The sequence below is a fragment of the Heterodontus francisci genome, unplaced genomic scaffold (assembly GCF_036365525.1).
Source record: "Heterodontus francisci isolate sHetFra1 unplaced genomic scaffold, sHetFra1.hap1 HAP1_SCAFFOLD_157, whole genome shotgun sequence".
Taxonomy (NCBI): Eukaryota; Metazoa; Chordata; class Chondrichthyes; order Heterodontiformes; family Heterodontidae; genus Heterodontus; species Heterodontus francisci.
Genome location: NW_027140118.1, coordinates 3,690,386 through 3,697,912, shown reverse-complemented (window position 1 = coordinate 3,697,912; position 7,527 = coordinate 3,690,386). Strand labels below are relative to the sequence as shown.

Sequence of the window (7,527 nt, the reverse complement as noted above, 5' to 3'; positions counted from 1 at the left end):
CCGAGCTGGTACAGTGTGAATATGGGTCAACCAGCCCAGGATACTGATCACTATGCCGAGCTGGTACAGTGTGAATATGGGTCAACCAGCCCAGGATACTGATCACATGCCGAACTGGTACAATGTGAATATGGGTCAGCCATCCCAGGATATTGAGCACCATGTCGAGCTAGTGCAGTGTGGATATGGGTCAAACAGCCCAGCATTCTGATCACTATGCCGAGCTGGTACAGTGTGAATGTTGGTCAACCATCCCAGAATACTGATCACCATGCCGAGCTGGTTCAGTGTGAAGAAGCATCAACAAGCCCAGGATATGGCACTGATACCTTCCTTTATTAACAAACTTCCACTTTTGCCTTTTTTCCCCGAATGTCAGATATCCTTGAATTTTGAATTCCAAGTCTTGGTCAGTCTGCAAGCATCTCTCTGTGATTTCTCTCAAATCACATTCATTTATTTCTATTTGTGCTGTCAAATCATCTATCTTGTTGTAGATGCTGCGTCCATTCAGATAAAGAGCCTTAAGCTTAGACCTTTATCCCATTACTACTCATTTTGGTTCTAATCTCTGCTGCAATATTCTGCTGATATTTTCTGCTCCTTCCTGTCACACTTTGATTACTGTTCACCTCTTCACTACCCTGCATCTCTGATCTCTCATTTCCTTTTGATTGTTTTTAAAACTTCCCTTGAATTGAAACCCACCACCCCCGTCCCCCGCACTAATTAGTTTGAAATCGAATCTACAACCCTAGTTATACGTATGGGCATATGGGCAGGACACTGGTCCCAGCATTGTTCAAATGAACCCCGTCCCAACGGAACAACTCTCTCCTTCCCTAGAACTGGTACCAGAGCACCATGAATCGGAACCCATTTCTTCCACACCAATCTTTGAGCCATGCATTTACCTCTCTAATCTTATTTACCCTGCGCTATTTTCCACGTTGCTCAGGTAGTATTGAGGAGATTATTGCCTTTGTGGTTCTGCTTTTTAATTTAGCACGAGCTGCTCATAGTCCCTCAGCGGAACCTCTTTCCGAATCCTTCCTCTGTCGTTGGTACCTACATGGGCTACAATAACTGGATCCTTCCCCTTCCATTCCAAGTTCGTCTGAAGCCAAGAAGAGGTCTCCTCAACCTTGGCACCAGGTAGGCAACACAGCCTTCGGGACTCTCTATCTTTGCTGCAGAGAACAGTCCCTATTCCCCTAACCATCCTAACCCCTATTAGTACATTTCTCTTTTCTTACCCACTTGAATGGCGCTCTGAACCATGGTGCTGTGGTCAGTTCGCTCATCCTCCCGTCAGCCTGTGCCCTCGTCCACACTGGGAGCAGGAGCCTCATAACTATTGGATATGTCTCCTCCAAAGCTAAATTCTAGATCCCCATACTTGCCTCACTCGCAGTCACACCCTCCTGTCCCTAACTGCAGTCCAAAGTTGATGTAATTAATATAAGGGGCGCGACTGTCTCCGGAAGCACAGTGTCCAGGTAACTCTAACCCTCCCTGCTGTGTCACATTGTCCGCAACTCGGACTCCAGCTCATCAACTCTGAGCCGAATGTCCTCGACCAACACTTGTTACAGATGTGGTCACCGTGGATCGCACTAGTGTCCACCAGCTCCCACATAATACAGCTACAACACATCGCCTCCCCAGCTATCTCTATTCTAATTAATTAATTTGGATGTTAAATACTTTAAATGTGAATTTCTTAACTGTACTCATCATCTGTAATCACGTCTCATCATTTAAACCACTTGGCTAATCAAAACAGGCACGGATGAGATACCCACCAATCACCTACCTGTTTTTCTGAGATGACACACCTCAGCTCTGACAGGTGGAGAGAGGTAGAAGGGATTCTCTGCCACAGCTTTTTATCTCATGCCGCCGCTGCCCTTCTCACGCAGGTCCACTCTCCATGTGCAGTGAAAGCATGCGAAAGGATGACTTGATGTTCGCTGGTGTGATCATGGTCCAGGGAAATTGGGAAGATACGCCAGAGAGTTCGAGCTTAGGCGCCCCAAGGTTCTTTTCAGAAAACAACAACAGAGATTCCATTGTCAGCAGGTTTAATGACAATGTCATGGTTGAGAGAATGAAGTGTTGCAGATCACAGGGACATCGATCAGAGAGAGTAAAGGCGACGGGATTCATTTAATCATACCTGCCTCCATATTAACATAAACCTTAACTATTTTATTCCCTCCATGCCTCCTTAGATTAGATTTAGATTAGAGATGCAGCACTGAAACAGGCCCTTCGGCCCACCGAGTCTGTGCCGAACATCAACGACCTATTTATACTAATCCTACACGAATAGCATATTCCTACCAACCATCCCCACCTGTCCCGACATTTCCCTACCACCTACCTGTCCTAGTGACAATTTATAATGGCCAATTTACCTATCAACCTGCAAGTCTTTTGGCTTGTGGGAGGAAACCGGAGCACCCGGAGGAAACCCACGCAGACACAGGGAGAACTTGCAAACTCCGCTCAGGCAGTACCCGGAATCGAACCCGGGTCCCTGGAGCTGTGAGGCTGCGGTGCTCACCACTGCGCCACTATGCCGCTTTTCCCTGGTTCTGCCTTTGCTAAAAGTAATAATCTCAATCATTACATGGTTCTGAAGAAATCGCATTAACGTGCAAAGCTGGTGCTGTTTCTCTCTCCACAGATGATACCAGACCTGCTCAGTGTTTCCAGCATTATCTGATTTCAAGTCTGATAATGCTCGCCTTCTGCTGGTGGTTACAGGTGTTTCAGTCAGCCGACCAAAAACAAAAATCACCATCAGCTGGAGAGTCAGCACGATGTAGTCGTTCTCCCGACTGAGTAACAATTGCACACCACTGGTGACGAACTAAAATACTTAGAATTAAATTGCAAAAACACATTAATTTCTGATCAGATTCTCCTGCTCTACCGCCATACTCCGGGATAGTGCAGCACAGTAAAACAACATTGTATTGTATCTAGGAATTGGTGTATATTTAGAACTTGAATCATAATATTGGAATTAATATTGACAAAGACACACATTACAGCTAAAACATGGAATCAATGTTTTTATTAATTTTGCATTATTTCCATTGTACATCAACACTTACATTATAAACTGCAGTAATTTGTCCACATCGAGTAGATGGCGGTGGAGGAAGCCGATACAATAAATGCAGATAAAAGAGACAGACCATTTATTCTTCGACAGACGTATTCTAAACATTCTTTAATAGGATATGAACATGTGAAACGGTTACAGAACGAATTTCATACCAACTCTTTATTAATAAGCAATGGATTTAATCTCTGTATCAGTGTTGGTAATTACATGCGGAGGAATGTATCTCAGTATTTGTACAGACAGAGAAATGATCCGAAATCAATTCTGTTTGGTATTTTAATTAAACAGATTACACACACTTTCAGAGAAAATATGGAGAAAAGCCAAATTTGTTATTCCAACACCAAATAATCTGGTGACTGATGAACGCAAAGTGATGCTTTTATCGTGAAGTAAAGCACATTCAGCATGTTCACACTGTTGGAAATGTTCATGCCAATGTTTCAGATTTAACACAGAGTATTTTCCACCAGTCTGTGAGACACCTTTAGACATCATTTGCTGGATTTGAGGCTGACCTTTTAGCTGAAAGGATAACAGAAACGACTTGAGAGGGTTACAGCAATGCCAACCATCAAATAAACACATCAAATACAGTACATGTTCTCTGCTCAGAATATTTCAGTTTCAATAATCCTCCTATTTCAATAGTAAGTACACAGAATGTTCTCTGCGATACTTTAGAATCACTGACTGCTGAAAACACCAATCATTATCATATTAATATAAGAACCAGCCGGGACTGTACACTGTCAGCACAAATAAATGGAACAAATAATACAGCATTGGTCTTACCGGGTTTATGCAGATGTAAGATGTTGAACCGCACAGTCACTGCCCGTCATTGGTGGAATGTCTGCTGCTGTGAACGTGTCACAGTGAATATCCTCATTGTTTTCAGGATTGGAGGGAACCAGCAAAGCTGTTTCAGTGCGGGTCTGGGAGTTGCATACTATGGAGAGAAAGATGATGGATTAATTATTGAACTAAAAGTGAGTTCAGTGCGGGTCATCTGTATAAGTGTCAATGAGGTGATGGGGACTGGAATTTGAATGGTTTCCAGCTCCATTCACCGTGTTGTTATTTTCCCGCTGGGTGATAGCAGATGAAGTGGATCTGCTGAGCCCGAATCAGGGTGTTTAGATTGCGCACCTGAAGGATTTCCAGTGAATGTGTTCATAACAGAGATAACGTCAGGATGTATTTTCTAAAATAAGTCCAGCATTTACTTTTGTTCAGAGATACAGCACTGAAACAGGCCCTTTGGCCCACCCATTTTCGACTAATCCTACACTAATCCCATATTTCTACCACATCCCCACTTGTCCCTATATTTCCCTACCACCTACCCATACTAGGAGCAATTTATAATGGCCAATTTACCGACCAGCCTGCAAGTCTTTTGGCTGTGGGAGGAAACCGGAGCACCCGGAGAAAACCCACGCAGACACAAGGAAAACTTGCAAACGCCACACAGACAGTACCCAGAATTGAACCCGGGTTGTTGGAGCTGTGGCTGCGGTGCTAACCACTGCATCACTGTGCCGCCCCATTGAGGAGACTAATTTGCTTTAATCACAACATGAATTTAAATTAACCAGCAGTCTGTGAGATCGCCGATTGGAATGAAATTCAAAGTAGAAACAGAGAGATGGTGACTGTGGGAGTTTAACTCACTGAGAGTGGAGAGATCACCGCCGGCACTTGTCAGTGTGAAGAGATCATCAGGAACACTGTCCAGCAACAAGTGACCATCCTGAGTGTCAATGGCTCCAGTCTGAACATCATCATAATCACCGGGGACCAGACCTGAGAGGAAATAATGATTTTCACAAAAATCACATGGTAACACTGAATATTTAGAATGATATTGTTAGACGCCAATCTACTCAGGCTTGCCAGGTTTGACTGTGATCTTCAGCTGGAATGAGATTTGAGGCTGACGAATGGTAGGACCATGTCGTGCCGCGGCAGTTGAGTCATCATAGGCCCGTCATATATTTTAAACGGCAGCCAGCAATCGATTGAAAGACAGGAGCACTGTAGGACATTGGGTGGGAGGACTGACAACTGGTGTGTTTGTAAGATGGCAGCAGTCAGAGCAAGGGTGGAGCCCAGGTTTTCTCATGTCTCCCTGTACGTGTTCCTCCAAGCGGCAATGGCAGGAGGGAAGCGCTTTTCCCATCGGAACGGGTGGAGGAGGCCGGCTAGGCTGGCAGGCAGGGCCTGGCAGGAGATTGAGGAGGAGTTGAGCAGACGTGAGGTAGTCCCATGTAAGAGGCTTCAGTGCAGGAACAGGATCAATGCCCTGATGTAGTATGGCAAGGTGAGTGCAGTGCCTTACATTAAGCTGACAGCCTTAAATGTCACACAACATTAAAATGAAATTGGAGGAGGGGTGCCCCCACTCATTGGTTCAGATCCTCCTCCATCAGATCCTCCTCCAGCTCAGTGACCACCTCCCTGATATGGCACAATCTTCAGTGACACTGCTGCTCTGACATTTGCAGGAAGCAGAGCCTCTGATGGTAAACCCACTCGTGGGTAGCATCATCTGCACTCAAGAAGCTGCTTGCGTGCTACTGTGCTGCCCTGCTAATCCACACTCTGTTCCAGCCTCACGATTACTGTCCCTCTCTGGGTGCAGCAGACCAACCCTTGGGGACTGCTGTTCTCTCCATCTCTGATGCTCCTCCACAATGGGAGATCTCAAAACAGGAGTGGATGACACCTATTGTAAATTGCTGCACTCACTTCTCAAACCCTTCATTGTTTTCATTTTTTATACCTATCTTATAAGTCAGAGAGGATGCTCATTCTGAATACCTCTGTTGTGATCGCCAAGATCGGTCAGCCTCCAGATTGCCAATACCGTGATTCAATATCTCTCCCCCTCCCTCCAGTGCCACAATGCTTTTCACAGCCAAAACTGACCTTCCTCTGAACTTCCCCTTGGTTATCGATGGCGAGTCTCTGAAACTGTTAGTCTCGCCCGCCTTTCACTAAATTGTGAATAGTTTGGAAAATTGCCATGAATTTCCTGTTTTCTTTGCTCCGTTATCTGCCCAGTGTCTTAAAGTGGAGCCTCCACCCACGAGCTCGGTCGACTCGGGGAATATCACCTAACTGTGTAAGGACGTCAGGTTTCCTTTGCACCGCTATCCAGCGGCATTTTCACTCCCAGACTGTGGTCACTGTGTAACAAAATTCTGCCCTCCATTTAAAAGTCACGTGTATCCCATTGAATCACCCATCCAACATACACGCAAATTTCACATTGCACCGCCAAGACAACAGTGTCAGAAAACATCATGAACTGAAAGTTTCATTCCATTATACTACTGGATACAATCGGGATGATTTTGTAGAAATCCAAATTATTTCTCCATTTTTTTAAGCTAAACTCACTCAGCAAATCTCCATGTCTTCAGCAGCATCATTTTCGGGCGAGTGAGTTCTGATTGATTTAATTGTTGATTTTAGATATCAGACAGAGTGATGGATTAAAAAACGTGATGGTAACAAGTAAAAATGTACCCACCCCGAATTCTAGAGATGTTCCCTTCAGGATATTCTGATCCAGGATCCGTGTCACCCAAACTGTAACTGGTGTAATATTCAATCTGATTGAGGGACTCAATGGAATCAGTAACTGTTAAACACAAACATGGATGGTTATTGGAGAGATTGATTGGCACGTTCGAATAAATAACATAATACCGTCATCATCTGGTGACAATGTCCTGGGACTTTGTATCTGACGTGATTGTGGAAAATTCATCACAGGGACTGCAGTGGTTCAAGAGCAACTAGGGTTGGACCTTAAATGTTGGCTCATACAGCGAGCCGTTAAAACAATACGCAGTACAGCCGGTCGGTCAGATTTCAGACATCAGAGCAGAGACAATAGTGTAAAACATAGTCAGTGAGCACAGTTTCTTAATCCAAAATCCCTCCACCCTGTCTCTTTCCCTTTCAGAGTCTCAAACGGCAGGTGGTGGGGCTCCAAAACCGAGCCCCACCCCGGATAATGGGGTAGAAAAGTGTGCAAGGAGGGCAATAACGGATTTGAAATTCGAGTCATAGAGTCGCACAGCATAGAAACAGGCCCTTCGGCCCACAGCGTCCATGCCCACCATAATGCCTATCTATACTATTCCCCCTGCCTGTATTAATTCCACATCCCTCTATGCCTTGCTCATTCAAGTACCTGTCCAGATGCCTCTTAAATGTTACTACTGTTACACTCTCCACCACCTCCTCTGGCAGCTCATTCCAGATAAACACTATTCCTTGTGTGAAAAATTTTATCCCCTTTAAACCTCCTCCCTCTCACCTTAAATTAATGCCCTATAGTTTTAGTCACCCTTAACATGGGAAACAGACTC

The 7,527-nt window shown here is 44.8% G+C and overlaps 1 long non-coding RNA gene across 1 annotated transcript; it reads right to left on the bottom strand.

Annotated features, from left to right (window-relative positions):
* Nucleotides 1-3,603: 3,603 nt before the first annotated feature.
* On the bottom strand, nucleotides 3,604-4,933 carry LOC137358873 (uncharacterized). The gene is made up of 3 exons (XR_010971343.1): nucleotides 4,817-4,933; nucleotides 3,935-4,091; nucleotides 3,604-3,664 (listed from the first exon to the last, which is right to left on the bottom strand). It is a non-coding gene; the product is annotated as an uncharacterized lncRNA (long non-coding RNA).
* Nucleotides 4,934-7,527: the final 2,594 nt, after the last annotated feature.